Source organism: Lissotriton vulgaris, chromosome 5 (genome assembly GCF_964263255.1).
Source record: "Lissotriton vulgaris chromosome 5, aLisVul1.2, whole genome shotgun sequence".
Classification (NCBI taxonomy): Eukaryota; Metazoa; Chordata; class Amphibia; order Caudata; family Salamandridae; genus Lissotriton; species Lissotriton vulgaris.
In genome coordinates, this window is record NC_141693.1 from 320,077,225 (window position 1) to 320,101,641 (window position 24,417).

Here is a 24,417-nt window from a genome sequence, read left to right on the forward strand (position 1 = left end):
GTGCGCCTTTGGTTGCGAAAGTCCAAGACTGATCAGAGGGGCGTCGGGCGTGGGTGGTCCTGCAGAGGGTAGAGGAGGAAGTGGCGTGCGTGGTACGATGGGGGTGGAAATGGGAAGGAGAATGGAGGGCGGGGGGGTTTGGTGTTTCAGCATGCGAATGGGAGAGGGGCAACGGGGCCACAGCTGTTGGGGGTATTGCAGAAGGCATTGGCCAGAATGGGGGTCGAGAGGAGTCAGTTTGGCACGCACTAGTTACGGATCGGGCGGCGGCGGAGGCGCATCGACGGGGGTGTGGGCGGGGGGTCATTATGCGCTTGGGGAGGTGGCCCTCCAATTGTTATCGGCGATATGTGCGCAGCGCAGAGTTGGCCTGAACGCGCGTGGTGAGGTTGGGGGGACACACTTATTGACATTTGTTTCTCATTTCAGGTTCGGTGGCGGGTCCCCTGGCCCGGGACATGTTGGTTTGGATTGTGGGCCATTCATTTGTGAAGAGGTCGAAGTTGCAGGCTCAAAATAGTTATTTCGGGGACAACCTGGGTTTCAATCCGGCTTTGTTTCAGGTGGGTTGGTCCGGGAGGGGGGCATGAGATGGAAAGAATTGATCACGACGTTAAACGGTTTGGTGCGAGGGGGGCGGTGTCCAGACGTGCTGGTGCTCCACTTGGGGGAGAATGATATGGTGCAGGAGACGGGCTTGGTATTGATGAGAGCGATGCAGAGGGATTTGGCGGAGCTGCGGAGGAGATGGGCAGGTTGTACGGTGGTATGGACCGAGCTGGTACCACATAGAGTGTGGCGGGGGCAGTGAAGCCGCAGGCAGTGGACAAGGCGCGGTGGGAGTTGAATGTGAGATGGTGAGTTTCTGTCGGCATTTGGGTTTTTCACGCATTTGGCACAGGGACATTAAGTACGATGCACCTGAGATGTTCAGGGTGGATGGGGTTCACCTCTCCCGTATGGGAATGGATTTGTACCTCTTAGAGCTTTGGGAAGTGTTGGCTAGTTTGTTGGGGGTCCGCCAGGACTAGGGGGCCGCAGGGGACGGTCGTTTCTGCACGGTTTTGGGGGATGGGGGGAGTGGGGGGGGCAGGGAAAGGGGGAGGCGGTGTAATCACCTAACCCCACTTTCCCTGGGTGGCGGAGTTGTTTTTGATGTTGGCCAAGTTTGGCTGGAGTTCGGTTCTTTATCGTTATGTTTGGGGAGTTGGGGAACGGGAGCAGGGAAAGGGTAAGCAGTTTGGGAGTTACATTAGAGGGTACTTAGTCACAGTTGCAAGAAGGCAGATAGGTCTGTAGGTCTTGGCAGGTTTTGGAGTTAGGATGTAGGGGAGAAAATTTGATACTATTAGGATGTAATTGAATTGTATATTTGTATATTGCAGGGTGGGGGGATTTTATCATGTGAGGATCGTAGGGGTGGGGGAAGAAAAACCTAAGGGGTCAGGCAATTCGATGTTTAGAGAGGTTTTAGTTTTGTGAGGCGGTTGCCAGTTTTAATAAATGTGATGGGCACCTGTTTCAATAAAGCGGCCTTTTACACACACAAAATGGTAGTCGGTCTTGCTTGCCCCCTTCTTCCCTCCCAATTGCTCTTTTATGCAAACTCGTATCCAGCTGGGGGTAGGGGGGCGTAATGGCCAGAAAATCGGCAACACTCTTTGGGCGCGCCTTATTTATATATATATAGTCGAGATATCTGTCATACATAGCCTTTGGGCCAGTTCACCTCAATCTACAGGGCAGGTAGTGAGTCCCTTTTTAGGTCTCATAGCGAACACAGCGCGTCAGCGCTGTGTCTCCGCTAGAGATCTTTTGTTAGCGAGTGTGCTTCCCAGGAGACAGTTTCGGCCGCGCGCATCCTTGGAGTGGATTTGAAACGGGAACGCGCGCTGTGGCCAGGCGCTGTCTCCTGGGAAGCGAAATCACCACACACGCATGCGCATACACACACACAAGCGCCCATGCACGCACATACATACATACATACAGAGACACCCCCCTGACACATACACACACACGCGCGTGCGCACACACACACACAAGTGCACCGAGGCCCCCCCTCCCCCTCCCCCCTCCCCCTCCCCCTCCCCCGCCGTCACCGTCGCATACACACACGAGCATACACGCACACACACACACAAGTGCACCAAGCCCCCCCAGCCTTTTGAAACTTACCTGGGCAATGTCGGGGGCTCTTCTCTCAGCACGCGGCGCCCAACCTCCTGCTTGCGCCGCCCCGGGTCTCCACACCACTCACAGGAGCCCCGGGCCGCGAGACGCATCGACTCCGCCTGCCTCCTCTTCCGGTCTGGACGTGGCCCCGCCCCCGTCACAGGCGACCGTGCCTGACTTCCGGGGCGGCCGCGGCGGACTTCCGGGGGCATTTAGGATGCTGCTGCTGATTTCTCTGTCCTCCGTGTATTCCGTCCGTGGATTCTTTCCGTCTTCTGTTTTTCTTGTTTACGTGTCCTGTCGTTTCCGTGTGCCGACATAGCTTTAAAGCGACCGGCAGTGTACTTCGGTTTTTGCATTTGAGGACAAGTCTTTCAGAGTGGTAATCAGAGTTGAAATAACAACCGCATTAAGACCAATGAAAAGTTTGGATGAATAGTCCCTTCTTTCTGCCGGAAGATGCTACCACTCGTTTCTCCCCCAGTCTCGCCATTCAATCTTCCTGCACCATTCCTTAACTCAGGGGCACCAGAATTCCCCCACCTCCCACCAGCAGCATGCACATCACCCATAAGCTTTGTATGGATTGGGCTCCAAGGTGAGGCGTGGGTGGTACTGCTACACACATAAAAAACCCGCAAACGTCTGTGCGGCACAAGCTTATTCATCAAGCCACAATACCCCACGGCACCACGCTGCCCCCCTTCATAGCCCATTAACAATAAAGTGATCTTTTTACCAGTACTTTTGTGTGCACCCATTCTCACGCACACATACGCACATGTACACACAGACCCCCACACACACACACACACATGGGCACACACACATGCGTGTGCACACACATGCACGCGCACACACACACACACACACACACACAGTTTCATGGTAGTGGTGCTCACTTTCACAGAGAAACCACCAAATCCATCAAAAATGGGCCATCAGAGTTCAATTAAAGTTATTGATCTCAAATATCCGATTTTGCCAATTTGATAAAATGGCTGAAAAGGCACTTCATTACTGATTGCCTTATTTAGCTCATGGCTGATGAATCATGCCTGCAAGGCTTAAAATGTATTTTCAAATGAACGAATGTTCATGCCTATTCACAACACTGCGTACTTCACTTTCTACTCACAGAAACGCACACTTGCCCCCTCAAACAAAACACTCACACACTCTGATCACACCCTTAGTCTAATCTATGGCCACAGGCCAAGCACACTTATATACGTAGCACCACTGCCATACACACACGGACACCATCACTGCCATGCACACACGGACACCATCACTGCCATGCACACAGGGACACCACCACTGCCATACACACAGGGAAACCACCACTGCCATACACACACAGACACCACCACTGCCATACACACACGAACACCACCACTGCCATACACACAGGGAAACCACCACTGCCATGCATGCACGGACACCACCATTGCCATACACACACACGGACACCACCTTTGCCATGTACACACAGACACCACCCCTCCCATACACACACGGACACCACCCCTCCCATACACACACGGACACCACCACTGCCATGCACACACAGACACCACCACTGCCATGCACACACAGACACCACCACTGCCATGCACACACGGACACCAAAAAACAAAAATTATGCAAAGCATTGTCATTTACAATGCCAGTAACTCAAACTTAAATGCTGCGAGACCTATTGCATTGCAAATGCTTGTTTAAAAATATTTCTAAAAAACATTGCTCTAGAGATGGATTCTGATCTTTCAGTGACAATGCTGATGGCACCATGTGCTTGTTTTATGTATTTATTGTGTACTGTATTACAACGGTTTTTAATAATCAAGCAATAATGATGTATCACTGTAGTAACATCTGACCAGGCAGCTTCAGGTCTCAAGGTCCAGGGAAAGTCCAGCAGGACAAGTTCATCAATTAGCAAAGTATACCCAGCAAACAATAGGTACTTCCGGTTGGAAATGGGGCCCTTCTACCACAGCGACGAGGTCGGGGCCGCCATGCTGCAGGACTGCATTAGGTGTGTTAGAAACTGGGACAATGTTTTGAAAGCAGAGCGCTTCTATGCCTCTTTGACAGCTCTGTAATAACTGGAGCTTAACTTTCATTTCCATACAAGAGCGGAGTCCCTGCCTGACAAGCCCCCATTTCCCCCACATTGCTTCTCTTTTCCTGTCATGTCAACAAGTGCAAATCTATTACCTGAAAGGCAGACACGTAAATCTGCGAATGCAGGTTTTAAACTTTAACGAGAGACTAATGGAAATAAAATGCAGAGAAAATGCAAAATTCAACCAAAACGTATTTTTATTACGGGGGCGATGTGTTCTAAATAATAAATAAACCGTGCATGTTTTACAGGGCTCCTTTATATGCGTGAATATTTAAAACATTCAGAAATGTGGAATATGCATTTGCCTTGGACAAAGAAAAAGCATAACCTTTTCACGGAAAACAAGGGTTGCTGCTGCCGGATCATAATGTGGAAAACAGAGAGGAATGTATTTTTAATGGGCACGAGGCGCAGGAACGAGATAGATTATCAAGTGTGAACATATTTGTAGACAAACTGATCCGACAAGCTACATCGATGCAGTTAAAACGAATTTGCTTGTGAAATAGGAAAGTGTTCTAAATATGTTTAGTTGGCACAAAAAGAGAACAGGCGATGTTTTAGCTTTCTTGGCACTGGTACAACTTTGGCTGCAGTTGCAAATGCACCTTTCACTTCAGAAACTGTTTTCGAGATTAAGACAATCATATGCTCAGAATAATGTTCCTACAAAAGAAGATGATGTGTTATGATGCCGTTACTATGTTAAAATTGTGTTTCACTTTTCAACAAAGCCACTGTGAGGACAAGGTGAGAACAACATCAGCTCAGGCCCTGTTAGGTCAAGCTGCGTTACCCAAAACAGGTTTTGTACATTATATTGTATTTTGGTGTATTGTGTTGTATTGTGTTTTAGTATTAATATAGTCACTCTACGTGCGCAGTGTGGAACTCTGGCGATCACCTCTGGTATTTTTTTGACTAGTGGTGAATGTTTCTTAACTCACGGTTTAGAAAGGTGGATCACTGCCAGAGCTCTAGAGCCTCTCACACTGCTGAGCTTGAAAATGTACACAGTGACAAGCAAAATATGCTCAAAAGGCCAGAATTCATTCAAGTTTTTCAGTAAACAACCTTTACAACGAAACTTTTACAACGCACTACCATTACGACGCAACCATTACAGCGCAAACCATTACAACGCATTGCGCTGGGGGGCGCTCTAGGATAGGGAATAGATTTAATTTACTATCCAACACCTTCCCTACTATCCACGGGGACTGGAGTTGGAATAGTAAATTAAACTATTCACTATCCAGCACCCCAAAGCGCTATGCGTTGTAATGGTATGCGTTGTAAAAACTGCGTTGTAACGGCATGCGTGGTAAAAGCATGCGTTGTAACGTCATACATCTAAGTTTTTCATTGAAGCAATACATTCTCCTAATCAAGGCCTCATGATTAGCTGGTGTGCAAAGAGGGACAGTAAAGTAGAAGCCTTTGTTCTATTAATTTACTCAATTATTGGAAGATTTCTGTGTTGCTTGCTATCATTTAAAGGGCAATGAAGTGTTGTGCCTTCAACATAAGACGGACAGCAACAACAATTGTGCAGTACTGTAGAGAATTTCCTAAAGGGACGTATAGAATGTTGGTGGAGTCACAGAAATTGCCCATAGGGTAGGCTGTCCTTCATAGAATGGGATGGAAGCTGTCAATTTATAGAAGAATATTTCTGTCAGTTTTTTTTTTTTAAACGAAACTCAGGGGCACATTATCAAGAACAGGCGATAATATTATCGCCGCTTTATCGGCAGGAAACTGCCGCTAAAGCTGCGATAATGGGCTTGATAATATGCTCTGTGAATTCCCATAGCAGCCCAGGTTAACACCAGAACCTGGGCTGCTATGGGAATTCACAAGGGCATATCTCCGCTTTAGCAGCAGTTTCCTGCCGATGAAGCGGCAATAATTTTGTTGCCTGTTCTTGATAATATAGCCTCAGTTTTAAGATGACCTTGCAATGGGAACATTAGTGGGTTTAGGAAAGCCAATTCTTTATTTGAATTTGTGGGGGTACATTTCAGGAATATATTTTGACTGCTGATTCATTGCAATAACTCCTGAGCCCCCTGTCTGTTTTCATGCCAGATCGTAAATATGTTGATAATAAATTGAAGCCAAACGACTTTGTGCTATCTTTATTGGGATTACTATCCGAATAGATTAAGGCCATTTCAAATGTATGGGCACATAGGCATCATAGGCTGGGCGCAAAAGTGCTTCGCATGGATGTCCCATGACTTTACAAATATGTTTTCTCTTCAAATTTGGAAAAACATTTTATGTTAGGGTAATTCTGGCTATGTCAGGTTAAAATGCCTAGGTGTTTGATTTCCCAATCACTATGATAGAGGAGTTCTTTGAGTACTCTGAGAGAGTTCTCTAAAAGACTTCTCACAAGACATCACTGACACAAAATCGCATATATCAGCACTGATGACACTACTGGCATCACTGCATGAAGAAGTATAAGTTATTAGACAGAGAATAGTCGACATAGGTTTATCACAAAATGTATTTGTATCAATAGAACTAAGCTGCCCAAATCTTCCCCTCTCCTGTAGCCTCTGTGTTATCCACCAGATTTTTTAAAATGATTTTTGCTTCAGCACATCTGTGCGAAATGTCCATTAGCTCCACCGTTCTTACAATTCTTCCCCTTGTTGGACACATTATCAGTGTGTTCTCTGGATTTTTGCAGTCACATTTGGTGCATTTCTCATCTGTTCTATACTCCCTTTAAATGTTGACATTTCACTATATTTCGTAAAATTCTCTGTGTTTTTCTTATCCTTGTTTATCACTGTTACTGCATTGTAATTTGCCTATGTTTCTTGCTGTTACTGCATTGTAATTTGCCTATGTTTCTTGCAATTATGCCATCTTGAGGATGGCATAATTGCTCAATATTTTGCAGCTTGCTGCTAGGTTTTGTAATGCTTCAATTGATCGTTCTGTTAACTCAGGTGCTTGTTTATACCTCATCAATAATTTCCTTCTTTCAACTGCATTGCTTGGTAATGTCATAAAATGGCTATCTAAATTAAACAAGGCCTTCTCATATATGCCCAAAGGAGTTTCATCCTCTGGTTCTTACTCCAGTAATTTATGAATAATGTTCTGGCCTTCACTCACCAGGCAGCAAAATAAAATAGCAAATTTCCTTTCTGGTGATTTTTTTCACCTTCTACTTCTATCAAGTAATTATTAAATGCTCTATACCAGGATTTCCCATCTTTTTACCGCGCCTGGCTCTCCCAAAAACCATGATGGCTGAGGCAACTCTTGAATGCTATCCATAATTGTTTTCAATCCGAATTTAACGTAAGGATTATTCAATGGAAGATAGACAACTTATTTCTCAATCTGTCCTGTTCTAACACCCTCTATTGAAGTGGAGAGGCCGATTGTAAAAGGTGCTCCACATGTGTCTTGCAGGCAGCCTGTCTGGATCACAAGCCAATGGTGGAGCAATGCACGTCTGTAGCTGAGTGGCTTCAGAACAGTATCCGATCCTCAGTGCCAGTGAAATGATGACAGGATAATGTTAAAGATAAGGAAAGCTCATTGAAGATATACAACTCAGACGATGGGGCACACAGAATGTGACGACAGAAGATGCCAGATGCATAGTGTTAAAATTCTAACAATGTGTGAGATGACTAAAGACATCACAACTGCTAGTACTTGTTTTCATTGTTTGAGTGGCAGGTGTATTTCTGCTCAGTGCCTTTCACACTGTCTGCAGATGTTATGACATAAAATCTATATTTACTAAGCTCTTGCAGTTCAATTGAGCAGTAACTTTATTTTCTTTTTGCAGTAACTAGTGATGTCAAAACAATAATAAGAAAATTAGAGTTGGTACTTTATAGAAGGCTTGAAGGTTCAGATATACTTATAATCATTTGAAAAAGAGAGATTACATTGGTAAACGGCCTCATCCCTTAGCATACAGAATGATAACATTGACAAAAATAGAAATGTACAATCAACTGTATCATTTTCCAGTGAATTGCCAATATACTCACCAAACTCTAAGGAACTGTTTGTCACCAAATGCAGTAGCCCAGAACGGATCTGTACAATGTCATACACGAAGGAGATGGACAGCAGGGCAGTGGAAACTATGCAAATGCAGAACAACTACCTCCGGAACACATCAGTTAGTTATGCTAAATGGCCGGCAATAGCAAAACACCCTTCCAGGTCAATTAAGTAAACTTTTGCATGAAGACATCTCATGTGCCACAGTAATTGATGTGACTCCTTTGATTGTGCGTCAATACACTCCGTGCTTTCTGTCTCGTCACCTGGACTGTATTTTCCGTCCTCCCTTCCCTCAAGCCCTATTTCTTTGGTACTTTGCTCATTGCTATTTTGTTGCTGCTTTGTTTTTCTTCTTGACTACTTCTTCATGCTTCTCCCTCCATACTGCTACAGAGTCCTCTCATTCTAATTCGGACTTGAGCAGGATTTCTGGTCTGCCTGGGGGCTAATCAGGCCAGCTGCATTATGCACTGGGAAAGTCAGATCCCTAATTTACTTGATCCACTTGTTTAGCTTCTGTACTGAATATCCCTTAGTCAATGCGAGCCTTACCTTTCGGATAGGAAGTCACTGTCTCTTGACTACTGTTCAAGACACTGTGGCATTACCCTAGTTCCACATATTCCTCCACAGGGCTTCCATATACCTGCTGGAATGAGAATCTCTCTCTCTTGCTCTTGCTTTCCCTCCCCTCTTCTCTTTGACTATGGGTTCCTTTAATTATCTTAAAGTGTGCTGGAAAGCCTGGTAGCATACAGGTGACGCTAGCAGGATTGAACTGCTATCAGGACCAACACCACATGCCCTAGGCAGCCTGCTGACATAACTCTCTCTACATGGAATCCAACAAGGGCCTCATACATCGACTGCAAATCGTGCAGAACGCTGCTGCACGCTTTGTCCTGGATCTTCCCAGGTCCTCTTCTGCTACTGCTGCGAGGAGAGACCTCCATTGGCTGCCTATTCAGCACAGAATTTATTTCAAAATTCTGTGTTTGACCTATAGAGCACTCGAGGATGGATCTAAAGGCGCTATCAGCTCCCTGCTTACCCGCTACCACCCCCCAAGGTGTTTGCGCTCTTCGGGACTACTCCAACTTGTTGTCCCTCGTTTTAAGCTCACCCGATGGGGAGCCAGGGCTTTTTCAGTCGTTGCTCCACAACTCTGGAACACCCTGCCGATGGAGATGAAGACCTTACCCTCTCTAGCGCTGTTTAAAAAGGCCCTAAAAACGTGGTGCTTTTCTAGAGCCTACACAGATTGAGCTGCAGGGGCTTTGCTATGAGCTGGATTTGAATTAGGCGCCTTGACGCCCATTGGGCTATGTTTGCGCATGATAAGACCCCTTTTATTATTACTTGAGCAGCGCGCTGAGCACATCAATCCATAAGCCTTTTCCTGGCCTGGCATTATTATTAGTAGTGCTGCATACTCATTCCTGATCTGTTGGGTGGGCGCCTTGGTCCTGTGAACACCTTCCTTCTCGTGCACAAGAGAATCTTCTCTGAGCGCTGCACTGACAACAAGAGCTGGTTGGTCCAGGGCTTGCTGGTACGGCACGAGCACATACATACATGGGTTGTAAACTTTGCGGTACTGGGGAAAGTCCCACCACAAGCTGCTGTCCCTGGCGTGGATGGAGGAGCCCACCGCTGGCAATGCAATTGCCATCCAGGTGGGGATCGCAGACCTGCAGCAAACGGTGAGTGAGCGTGACTGTGGGCCGGTGGACAAAATGAGTCTGGAACTGCATAAGACTGGAGGTGAACTAACGAGTGAGGGAACAAGACCACTGATGAGTGTGCCTGACAGTGCATAAGCCTGTGAGCCTGTGAGTGTGCGAGGCTGAAGATGAACTTATCGGTGAGTGAGTGAGTCTGGAGGTGCATGAGACTGAAGGTGAACTATCCAGCGAGGAAGTGCTCCAGTTAGTAGGTGAGACTACAGATGGCTGAGTCTGTAAGTACTTTTTGTCAAGCAAATATTCCCTTTGGGACACCTTACTATTAGAACAAATATACTCAAAGACACATAGACAAAAAAAGCACTATTCTGACGTTCTGCTGAATTAATTTTTCTGTTTATACCTGTTTTTTACGAATAGGAATCTATTGTTTCCTTACTTTCAATGTCTATTCCCTCTTTTTAAATTATTTTAACACTGTATTGTATGATGAATAAACTGTTCAGTATTTTTCATAATTTTGTTTGTGTTTACATATTGCCTCGCCAGTACAGTATTCTGTTAGTGCTTTTTTGTCTAGGTGTCTTTGAGAATATTTGTTCTAATAGTAAGGTGTCCCAAAGGGAATATTTGCTTGACAAAAAGTCTATTGTGGTACTCCATCCCTTTGGCTGTGGGGTCCCTCTCTCTTTTATTTGAGTCTGTAAGTAGACAATTCCGCTGCTCAGTGAGCTTGGCGGTGCAGTCACCTGGACACGAGTGATCCTCTAGGAGTGTAAGCACAGCAGTGAAGGGGATATTGCGGAGGGTGACACAGCTTGCTTGTCAGCAACTCAGCTTTCTATGAGCCCGTTGTTGAGTGAACCTGTCAGCGAGCGAGTGCATTGGTGATTGACTGTCAGGGTTAGAGAGCCTGAAGATGTGTGTGCATGAAAGAGAGTGATTCTGTTAGTGAGTGAGCAACATGATGGGTGAGTCTGGTGCGCACTGAGCTGTATGTGAGCTTAATGACAGGTGGGTGTGGCAGAGATTGTATATAAGAGTGAGTGAGCATGATGGTAAGTGAATACAGCCAGCAGTGAGTGAGCCTGTGGTGGGCGAGTGCAATGAGTGAGCATGATGGTATGTGATCCCAGTGAGGAGTGAGAATAGTAGGTAGTAAGCGAGCTCACAGTGTAACCCTAGCAGTGAGTGAAACTGTCAGTGAGTGAATACAGCAGTGATTGACACCAGCATTGAGTGAGCCTGTTGGTGAGCGAGCAGGATGGGGAGTGATCCCAGTGATGAGTGAGCATGGCACTGAGTGAGCACATAGCATGAGCCTTTAAGTGAGAGAACCTGTCTGTGAGTGAAATGTCTGACAAATTATCGAAATACAGAATATCGTAGTACACTAATATCAGAGCAAAAATATCGACTACACTATTATCGACTTCCTATACTTAACTATAGATATACAAATATATCGGATACTTAATATCGATATACACAAACATCGTTTTCATTTATATCGACTACTTTGATATCGGTATACATAAATATCGATTTCCGAAAAATACATACACATTAAATAAAATATCGACATCAAAAATATTGTCAACAATAATATCGGTTTTTCAGATATATCGACAGTTTAGATACATATATTTGCATATTTATTTAACATATTATTATTTTCTTTCCAAATAAATTTTTTATATTTATATAAATATTTTCTTTTCCCTTCTATTACACAATACTCACAACTGACATTCAAAAATACTAACTAACCAATCAAGACACTGATTTTTTAAAACAACCAATAGCAAACTAATTACTAATGACACTCCTCTATATAAACAATTAAACCCAAAACACAAACTACTTGCTAAAAGTCACGGAAGGAGATACATCTCTGGATGAATTGCAGCACACCTACAAGAACATCAAGACTATCAACATATAATCAAATCTTCCAAGTAAGTACATAAATTAAACACTAAGTAAATAACTGCTACTACATTACTTACCTGCTAAATACCCAGTGCTCCGTTTCTATTACTACTACTGAACATGCTAATAATTTATATATACAAATGTTTTTATAGATACTACAACTAGAGAAATTTCTACTAAAAACAACTGTGAACAAGATCAAAAAACTACAGATAATAATAAATAAGTAAGTAAATTGTCACTTTTAATTTACTTGTAAAATATTCTAAACACAAACAAACAATTACATGTATCACACATGTACTTTTTTTCTCCAGATTCTACTACTGAAAACTACACTACAAATGAACCAAGAACATTATTTCTATTTCTACATTAAATATTACTAAGTAAGTATTTGTAAACTGAAATCAATGTGGTAAAAACAGACAAACATTTGCTCTTGTTCTGATTAGTTGCTATTATCTATTTTGTTTACACAGCTAACACTACAGATAAAGATACTGGAAATATTCAGATCTCCAAAATCGGAATACCAAAAATACAACTCACTAAGTAAGTATATTAAAGAACATAATTAACTGCTAAGTTGTTGAAAACCTACCAACATGGTGAATGTTGTAACACATATGTACCTTTTTTTTTTTAGATAACACTACAAACTACTCTCCACAAAAAGAACATACAACTATACTGGAAAACCCTACCTAAAACAAAATAAGTAAGTATCTTGACAATGTAAACTAAAATCCTACTCTTATTAGGATCCACTTTTGTAGTAGAAATTAGTTGTAACATTGTAAATATACACAAAATTGAGTAATAATATTGTCTTTTTATGTTTTTCCTAACAGCTCTAACAACATCAGAAAACAGTATCCACAACAAAAGAATAAAGAATATCAAAAGATTTCACTGATTTCTAAAACACGTAAGTATATACATTACTAATAATCACTTACTTAGAATTATAAACACATTTTCCTTGACATTAACTATCATATATATATATATATTTTCTAGATATACAAACAACAAAATGACAGAAGGAGCAGAATTTGTAACCAGCCAGAAAGGAAAGCTATTACTGTGCTACATGGGTTACACCCATACACAAGAAAAGCAATATGGCATGAAAGTTAATTGGAAATGTTATTCTAACAAGTGTTATGGAAGGGCAACAACAAGAGAAGCTACTGTACTGTATACTAGGGAACACAATCATCCACCAAATGTTACTGAAATTGAAGTTAGAACAGCATTGGAAAATATAAAAGAGGAAAGTACAGGTTCCCAAAAACAAACTAACGTCATTTTAAAAGAAGCAATTCCTAAAATACCTAAAACTGCCACAACCCAAATGCCAAATATTCTTTCCCTAAAAAGAACTATAGCACAAACTAAAAAAGCTACTACTACTAGCACACCAGCTCCCAGAACATATCATGATATCAAATTAAATGCCAACCAAATTATAACTTTAAACAAGCAACCATTTATAATTTACAACAATGAAAACAATGACAAAAGACTTATTATTTTTGGGACCAATATGAATCTAGTAAAACTTCAGCAAAGCCAATATTGGATGATGGATGGGACTTTTAACATCTGTCCCAAACCATTTTTCCAATTATACATGGTACATGGCCTCTACCAAAACTGCAACATACTACTACTATATGCACTACTACCAAGCAAAAATAGTTCCACATATATGGAATTATTAAATATAATTAAACAAAAACTAATGATTATTCTCCAGAAAAAATAATTCTAGATTTTGAGCAAGCAATGCTTTCAACCATCCTAAAAATCAACCCCATACCTGCATTCAAGGCTGCTACTATCATTTAAACCAGTGTCTATGGAGACATCTACAAAAAACTACCTTAAGTGTAGAATATGCTACTAACTCATCTTTTGCATACCAAATTAAAAAACTTATAGCACTGGCTTATGTTCCAGAAACAGACGTAGCAGAACACTACAACATTCTTATAGATAGCCCCTTCTACAAACAAAATGAAGCAAAGTTGCGTCCATTTCTGGACTAGTTTGAAGACACCTGGGTAGGCAGACTCCATAGATCTGGCCACAGAAGAAACCCCAAATTCCTAATACCCTGGTGGAACGTTTACAGAAGCACCTTAAATGGAGAATCTAAAACTAACAACGCAGTAGAAGGTTGGCACAATGCCTTTATACAATCAACTGGCAGAACAAAACAAACTCTAGAACATTTTATTAAGTGCCTACAGAAAGAACAAAGCTACCAAGAATTCAGAATGGACCAATCCATAACTGAACTAGTCCCAAAAACATCCAAACAAAATAAGCAAATGCACAAATACCTAGAAGAGCAAGTGAAATTTCCCCTAGTACTAAAGGCATTGAATACTTAAACATCATTGCCAAAACCCTACTCTGAATAAATAACAACACCAAAGCAATCCCTAAAACTATCACCTAAATATGCATAACAGTTCAAACTTGATGTTTAAAAGTATTTAATGTATGCAATATATAAAGATATTTATCACAAAAATGCACACATTAAATAAACATAAGAACTATTAAACAATGCAATATTAATAATCACATTACCCACCCACAAAAGATCAAAAATAAATGACTTACCAATCATGTTGTAAATCCAATAACGTCCTTCTCCACCAAAGTAATCCAGGTAGTGCAAATGTAACCCAAAAAAAATTTCAAAAATACAACTGTTCCAAAATATCCAAATCCACGGTGTAAAGAGCCATTGAATAACCATAAAAAACCCTAAAAATAGTAAAAAGTTTGAGAAACGCTCCAGGAAAACCGAAAACTTAAAAGAAGTGTTTGCAAAGCAGTGGTGAATAAAACCAACAAACACTTCCTTTAAAAAAAAAAACGGCACTTCCGATATAGCGAACACCTATAACAAAAACATAGAAAACAGACATTCCCACCCAGATTAACCAACACATAAATAAGTACTAACATTACTAAAAACATTATTTTGCTAGTACATAAACTTAAAACCTAGAAAAGTTACTCTGTAAACAATCCTATAACAAAGTAAAACTACGTGTATCTACCACGCGGAAATAATCTTTTTAAAAATCTAAAACACTACTCACTCACATATAAGAACACTAAATAGAAGCACACTACTCTCAAAAGTACATTAAAATACACATAAAACATATAAAATAAACCTTACCTGAAGCGACGTGAAGTCTCTCCCAACCGCGAGCTGCTCTTCATCCAAATGACCCAAAACGACCCGGTTACAAAATAAAGAACCCAAAAGTAATAAAATAGTCCAAAGGCTGCATTCTTGCCCCCTTTTTGTTTTCCCTTTATATTAATAATCTGGAGCAGTTTCTGCTAGGTCTGAAGGCAGATTGCCCAAGGGTTGGGTTGCGGCATATTCCTGTTCTGCTTTATGCAGATGACGCGATACTGATCGCACATACTCCAAGGAGCTTACAAATCTTGATTGATGGATTTGTTAAGTTCATGGGTGCCTTGGACCTCTCTGTTAACGTGAGTAAATCTTATGTGCTCCTGGCGGGGAAAAAAACTACCTCTAAATTTACATACACAATAGGGAGTCACATTGTAGAAGAGGTTAAAACGTTTCCGTACCTTGGTGTAACATTTGATGGTGCCTTGCGGTTTGATTCCTTGGTGGAGGAACGTTGTGGTAAAATGATTGCATCTAACGGGGCAATAGCTAGCTATGGCAGGAGGCTAGGAAGATGGTCCCCGGAACAGGTGATAAATTTGTACAGCTCTGTATCATGCTCCAAGGTAATTTATGGGGCAGAAGTATGGGGCTTTGTCAATACCACTAGAATCCAACGAGAAGAAAATAAATACTTGAAATCACTCTTGAGGGCACCCCAAAGTACTGCTGGTTTGATTGCCCACAGGGGAGTTAGGGAGACCATATATAGAAGATCTGATAAAACTGAGGCCCATTATTGCTTGGATAAAAATCTGGGTCAATCCTGATGCGACACTCAGTAGAGAAATCTTATCGGACTGCTTAGAGAGGGACAAGTGTATGCGCATCCCCTGGCTCCTTTATGTGAAGAACACCCTAGAGGAGCTAGGCTTTGGGAACCTCTTTACTCATCCTGCAACTATTGTAGCCCAGAATAAACTGCAAGTAGGGAGATTTTTTCTACGATGGAAAAACCTACACAGAGATGAGGCTGAAGGGTGCAAAAAAACAGTGAGGGCCCATCACCTAGAGAAGAGCGTGGAGGGTATGGAGCCATACTTGTACCTCATGTATAATGCACAGGATAGGTTCTTGATGTGCCGTTTCAGATTGAACCTACTCCCATTAATGTTGGCATCACCAGCGGGATTTGCTACATCAATTGAACAGAAGGGGCCCTGCGGCTGCAACAACAGGTCTCCGCAGGACTCCCTTCACTTTGTTTTACTCTGCCCCTTTTACTCAATGCCCAGACGCAGATACCTTGTAAACCTTTTGAAAAAAGCTGAATTGGTCCACGCTAGGGAGGCTCTAGTATTTTTACAGAAAGCTGCGGAACCCTTAATATTGTGTAGCATTATGAATTTTATTAAGGTAGCACTTCGTTTAAGGCTTACTAGAGGAGAAGACTGAAATGTTTTTAATTCTTACCTTTTAAGTGTTACACACAGTTACATTGTGGTATTTATGTGTTGTTAATTCCCTGTACAAAGAACCTTGAAATGTTTAATGACTTTTTACTATGTATGTATGTGTGTGCTTTTATGGTGTTTTCTAATCACCGAATAAAGATTCTTTGACTGACTGACTAGTCCAAAGTAAGAAATATAATAGAATTTTTTTTGACAATTACCTGAAATCAAATAAAAATTGCTAATATTTGCTAAAAAATATTACTTTTTTGCTAGTATGAAATTATTTACAAATATGTATAAAAAGTTTAAAAAGAAATATTATGAAAAAAATAATATTTATTACAACAATGTATAGAAATGTTAAAAAAAGTCACAAAATGTTTAAATGTACTAATTATGTTTACAAAAATATCCCTTTTTCAAAGAAACTTAAATGTAAAAAATGTAAGTGTTTAAAAAATTATTAATAATATTATTAATATAATTAATAATGTTTTATTTTATTTACTATATAATATGTAATACTATAAAAAAAGAATATTACATATTAAATATAACCATTTTATTTTATCTTCTTCTTCTGTTAATTTTATTGTAATTGTGTTTGGAAATTATTATCAGAAATATAAATGTTTCTTAAAAGTCAATTAATTATTATTTAAATTGTTATCTCTGCTAAAAATACAAAAGATAATAAAAAAATGTTATCAAACATCTTGAACATTTTCTATTTTGTTATTACTATAATCTCACAATATTATTATTGGCAACATCCAATTAGGTACAGGATATTATTAACATTTAACTTAATATTCCCACTCCTGACATTAAAATTGATGCAGGACATTAATTTAATAAAAATAATTATTCCAATTCCACTCTACATAATATAGAAATAGTTTCTAAACACTGAAAAAAAACATTACTTACTATTCCCACTCCATTGTACATTAAATTAAAGTAGGTGCTGCACACTAATTAATTAATAATTACTATTTCAACTCCAGTCTACATTAAATTTAAGTACATGCTGGACACTAATTAATTAATAATTACTATTCCAACTCAAGTCTACATTAAATTTAAGTAGCTGCTGGACACTAATTACATAATAATTACTATTACAACTCCAGTCTACATTAAATTGAAGTAGATGCTAGACACTAATTAATTAATAATTACTATTCCAACTCCAGTCTACATTTAATTGAAGTAGGTGCTGGACACTAATTAATAAATAATTACTATTCCAACTCCAGTCTACATTAAATTGAAGTAGGTGCTGGACACTAATTAAATAATAATTTTCTATTCCAACTCCAGTCTACATAAAATTGAAGTAGGTGCTGGACACTAATTATTTAATAATTACTATTCCAACTCCAGTCTACATTAAATTGAAGTAGGTGCTGGACACTAATTATTTAATAATTACTATTCCAACTCCAGTCTACATAAAATTGAAGTAGGTGCTGGACACTAATTATTTAATAATTACTATTCCAACTCCAGTCTACATTAAATTGAAGTAGGTGCTGGACACTAATTATTTAATAATTACTATTCCAACTCCAGTCTACATTAAATAGAAGTAGGTGCTGGGCACTAATTGATTATTAATTACTATTCCAACTCCAGTCTACATTAAATTGAAGTAGGTGCTGGACACTAATTATTTAATATTTACTATTCCAACTCCAGTCTACATTAAATTGAAGAAGGTGCTGGACACTAATTATTTAATAATTACTATTCCAACTCCAGTCTACATTAAATTGAAGTAGGTGCTGGACACTAATTATTTAATAATTACTATTCCAACTCCAGTCTACATTAAATTGAAGTAGGTGCTGGACACTAATTATTTAATAATTACTATTCCACCTCCAGTCTACATTAACTTGAAGTAGGTGCTGGACACTAATTAATTATTAATTACTATTCCAACTCCAGTCTACCTTAAATTGAAGTAGGTGCTGGACACTAATTAATTATTAATAACTATTCCAACTCCAATCTACATTAAATTGAAGTAGGTGCTGGACACTAATTAATTAATAATTACTATTCCAACTCCAGTCTACATTAAATTGAAGTAGGTGGTGGACACTAATTATTTAATAATTACTATTCCAACTCCAGTCTACATTAAATTGAAGTAGGTGCTGGACACTAATTATTTTATAATTACTATTCCAACTCCAGTCTATATTAAATTGAAGTAGGTGCTGGACACCAATTAATTAATAATTACTATTCCAACTCCAGTCTACATTAAATTGAAGTAGGTGCTGGACACTAATTATTTAATAATTACTATTCCAACTCCAGTCTACATTAAATTGAAGTAGGTGCTGGACACTAATTAATTAATAATTACTATTCCAACTCCAGTCTACATTAAATTGAAGTAGGTGCTGGACACTAATTATTTAATAATTACTATTCCAACTCCAGTTTACATTAAATTTAAGTAGGTAGTGGACACTAATTATATTATAATTACTATAATTAATGTAAGATATTTTTAGTAAATGTTTAATATTACACTACCACCCTTATCCCCTATAAACACAATTTCCCTCTCCTAATGATTTGTATTTAATATTAATACATTTTAATATAAAAAATTAAAAATTATAAAATGTATTGTATCATCAATACATATTAATATTTATAATATTTTTAAAAAATATTCGATAAACAATTATTAATTGAAATCAGTTTTAAATAATTTTTATACATATATTTTAAAATACTCCCCACCCTTATCCCCTATTAACCCAATAAACTGCTCCTAAAACTAGATATTTTTTTCATATTATTTTTATTTACAAATATATTAATAATTAATATTTTTTTTATTTTTTAAATATTTTTTTAACATATATTTTAAAACACTCCCCACCCTTATCCCCTATTTACCCAATAACCCGTTCCTAAAACTAGATATGTTTTTTGATTAATATTTTTATTAATAAATATTATAAAAATATATATTTTTTTTTATATATTTTAAAACACTCCCCACCCTTATCCTCTATTTACCCAATAACCCGTTCCTAAAACTAGATATGTTTTTTTATTAATATTTTTATTAATAAATATTATAAAATTATTATTATTTTTTAAATTATATTTTAAAACACTCCCCACCCTTATCCCCTATTAACCCAATAACCCGCTCCTAAAACTAGATATGTTTTTTATTAATATTTTTATTAATAAATATTATAAAAAAAGTAAAATTTTATTTTCTTTTTTAATTTTTTTAATTATATTTTAAAACACTCCCCACCCTTATCCCCTATTAACCCAATAACCCGCTCCTAAAACTACATATGTTTTTTTATTATTATTATTTTATTTAATAAATATAATAAAAAAAATATTAATTTATTCATTTTTTGATATTTTTTTATATATTTTAAAACACTCCCCACCCTTATCCCTTATAAACCGAATAACCCGCTCCTAAAACTAGATATGTTATTTTTAAAATTATTTTATTAATTATATATTTTTTTTAGTATTTAAATATTTTTGATTATTACTTTTTTCTAATGGCATTACATTTTTTTACTACTTTTACTTTTTTTTCCCTACTATAAAACGATATTTTTTATGGTCGATATTTTTTCAGACGATATTCTTGCTTTCGATATTTTGTTATACTACTGATTATGATATTTTTGTATTCGATATTTTTATATTTCTATATTATCTATATTCGATATAAAAACTTCGATAGTGTGTCTTGTCGATATTATTTTTTCGATATTATGTCTGATTACCCTGTGAGTGAGTGCAGCTGCAAATGATCCAGGCTGCTGGGACCAGCAGTTAATGAAAGCACAGTGGGGAGTGTTGGCTTTCTGTGTGGAAACACCGCCTGTCGCCAAGTGCTGTTTTTCACTATATTAAATGCATTTTTATATTTTAATGAAAATGTACATTTATTTTATTGAAAGCTGGTGTATGCATGGACGTCTAAATGCTATTGAAGAGATACGTTCAGAACTATCTGAGCAGAACTCCCACAGACTGAGCTGCGAGGTGCCCTCAGAGTACTTGTGGGGATGTGTCCTGACTGTGCTACTGACTGGTGGGCACACTGGGCAGGGGATTTGGTGGTCTTTGTCCTGTGGCTATTATCTGCTTGTTGGGAAGCAGCAGTTTTCCAGAGTACACAGACATTTGCAATTGCATTTGGAGGAGCGCCATTGATTGGTTGCATTGGCCTGCCGCTTTTTACAGAGCTTCAATTTTTGGAGGCAGGATGAAAGTGGGGCTCTGGGGAATAGAAGGCCGTAACTCCAATGCAGGCCAGGCAGAAGACGAGGATGAGCAGAGGCAGACGGCTCCTTCTACTGAGATTCAGGATTGCTGATGGCATGAAATGGAAGTCACTTATCATGTGCATCATATATGTGGCGTAGGTTGTTATTACTACAAACTGAGCTTTGGAGTTGCACAGGAGAGATGTTGTACAGTGCACACTCTGAACTCATGCATTTCAAGGTGGAATCATGTGTGATAAGGAAGAAAGGGGAGGCATTATGCTGCAGAATTTCTAGCACTTGCTAACCCAATGTGGGGCCCGGAAGCCCTTACCTACAAGGTCAGCAAGTTATGCCATTTAGGGTGTGTGGATGGAAATGCTTTCCTTGGTTTGTGATCCTATGTAGGAAGTGTTTCTATGTCTTGCCTGATGAACACCAAGGTGCGGTTATCATGTTATTATTTGAAAGATCTTGAAGGGTGGTGACAATATAAATCCAAAGCCATTCCTATCAGTGTTTCAAGGGAACTCCAAATATTTATTTCAAACCACAGTATGGGCTCAGAAGAAATTTGGCTTATAAGTCAGTGAAACTGGGCATGGGGGGTCTCTCAGAAAAATGTTTGAGATGCTTGGACTTTAGTAGCTCATGACGATTTTCACTGATCAGAATTAGATCTCACTACAGAGGACGTTGGAGACCCATGAAGTAGAAAATGTGATATTGTGGACCTGTTTCTTTGATGATTTATTTTATAATTTGGAGAGGGTCCGGGAATACTGCTGTTGAGTTTGTCAGTGAAATTAATAACAACTGTCTCAGTCTCCATTTCACTAGGTCTATAAGTGTTGAAGAACTTGAGGAAGTACCATTTTTTAGACAACTGTATATGTGAACAATAGCAGATTTCACACTAAACAGTACATGAAACCTACAGCGGGTAACATCATTTTGCATGCTACCAGTATCCATCCTAACAACCTTTAATGCAGATACCTTATGCCGAAAAGTTGTGTCCTAGACCTAATTGTATTGACATTGAGGAAATGTGGAAAGCACAAGATGAATTAGTGAAGGGGTTCTCACAGAGAGGATATAGTCATGAAGTAATTCAGTTTGTTAGACATAAGGCCAACGCCAAAAATGGAAAGGATCTGTTTCTCTGTAGAAAATGTAAACTCCAGAGTTTAGACAAGGAGTTTAGGATGATTACAGCATTAAGGAGTGAACATGGGATGACTAGGAAAATACTCACCAAGCATTGGCATTTTAATAAAAGTGATTCTCTAATTGGAAGCAAGGATTCACAACAGGCCAATAATGACCTTGAAAAGGGATTAACTCATGAGTCAAGAATTGGTATGGGGTGATCCTGAAACTACAATACTGAGCACTTAGTTATTGAGCAGCCGTGGTTTCAGAATATACCCTAATTGCAAGACAGGCAAATAGTGAATAGACTGAGGTTATGTACCCTCAACCAAGTCCCCTCTCAAGATTGTGGGGAATTTCACTGTAAAAAGTGAATACGTCGTGAACATTTTGTCACACCGCTGTCTCAAACTCTATGTGGAAAGTAAAATGTAAATGTGTTTCGATTTATATAGCGCACTTTAACCCAGGGGTCCCAAGGCGCTTGCTTAGGGAACCGGTCCTGGTATTTCCCTGTGAGATATCCCGGCCGGGTATCCACAAGGTGAAAGCCAGGCATCCCGCTGTGAGGGGCCGCAGTGGAGATTAAGCAAGCTATTGCCCAGAGTCGCAGAGTGTGACCCCGTGAGTCGAGTAGGCACCGGAGCGAGAATTGTTGACTCCGTGGAATTTTTTGAGCCCGAGACCCGCCGAGGCGGGGAAACGAACCCTGGTCCACGGCCAATCTCAGCTTCCGGGTCTGCCGCCTCTAACCACTGAGCCACGCTTCTCCACAAGTACAATTCTGTGATTGCTCAAGAGAGTCTTGCAGCATGTGGGAGCTATCAAACACAAATATCATAGCTACCCAATTGCTTGACATTTCAAGGAAGTGCATAATAGCAATGATCGGGAGATTACGTATTTTATTGTTGGCTGTGTGCCAAAGAATGTAAGAGGGGGCAACAGAAAGAAATGATTATAGAGATTGTAGTCCTGGTGCATATTAGATCTGAAAACCAAGGTCCCTGGGGCCGTGAACATAGAAGAGGAACTATGCTCCCATTTATAACCTCCAACCAAACCTTCTGTCTCAGAGTGTACCACATTTTCATATATCAGATTTCGATTCCCAACTTTCTTATTTTTTATTTTTGTTAAATATGTACATTTTTAGTTGAATGTTTAGTGTGCCCAATCAATGCCCACTTGGGCATGATGTTAATGTTTCTCTGAAGTGCTGTTTAACAATATTGATTTAGATTTGCAGGATTATACACAAGATTACAAAGTAGATTGTATTTACATCATTTAAATATTCAATGCGCAATTGATGGTGGAACGTTATAATATATACAGCGAAAGTATTGGAAAGTGAATGTTATTGATTACCATGTTTTATTTAGTGTAGTTTATTACAATTGATTTTTATTGCTACACAATAAATAATACATTTTATGTATTTAATATGACATTAATAATTTAGGATAATTTTATATAATTTGTTTGCAGCAAAATGCATTTAATTTTGCAAAGGCACTGGAGTATTGAATTATATCGTTTGGGATTCAAGTTCAAGCAGTTTGTGGCTATAAGGACCTTTAAATTGACACAACATTCCACAATATTAGAAATATGGTTGAGCATTTTTGTACATAGCATTTCGTCCATAAAGGAAGAAGAGTAGTATAAATACTGCTACTAAGATGATGCTTAGGCATGTGGCCAAGGTCTTTGTATCAGCTAAAACAAATTATGGTAATTATCAATAAATTAATTACGTATTATCCCATGCAGAGTAGGAGCCATTTTTCTTCAATTTGGCATTAGAACTTAATATATAAATATATATATATTTCTCATCAAAAATCCTTGCACTTTATTGCCCCTTCATTGGCCCTCACACTGCCAGTGCACAGTGGGGGTATGAAGTAACCCATGCCTATCTCCAAAAATAATGCTTTTGTTACAGCATACAATGATGCACACTCCGATTGCTGTGCAAGTAATTCTTTATTATAATGAGCTGCAAAGCTCAATGTTTTCTTTCCGCAATTCGGCCTTGATCAAGGGTTGGTGCCAATAATTCAATTCAGTGCTTATAAACAGTTCATCAACACCAACAATGCCTGAACAGTGCACAATATATTAGCTAAAGAAATATCCATATTTAAATGGAGCAGTGGTTCACACTAAGCAATGAATATCAAAATTCCAACCATGTCACATATCAATATTTCACATACATATACCCATGCACCATGATGTGAATCCCACATTTTTATAATTTCATAATAATATCTTCACAATCACTTTAAGGGCTATTTTAATGTATATGGCCGAGATACCCGCCACCCCCTCTCAACACAATCCCCAAAGGAGGGAA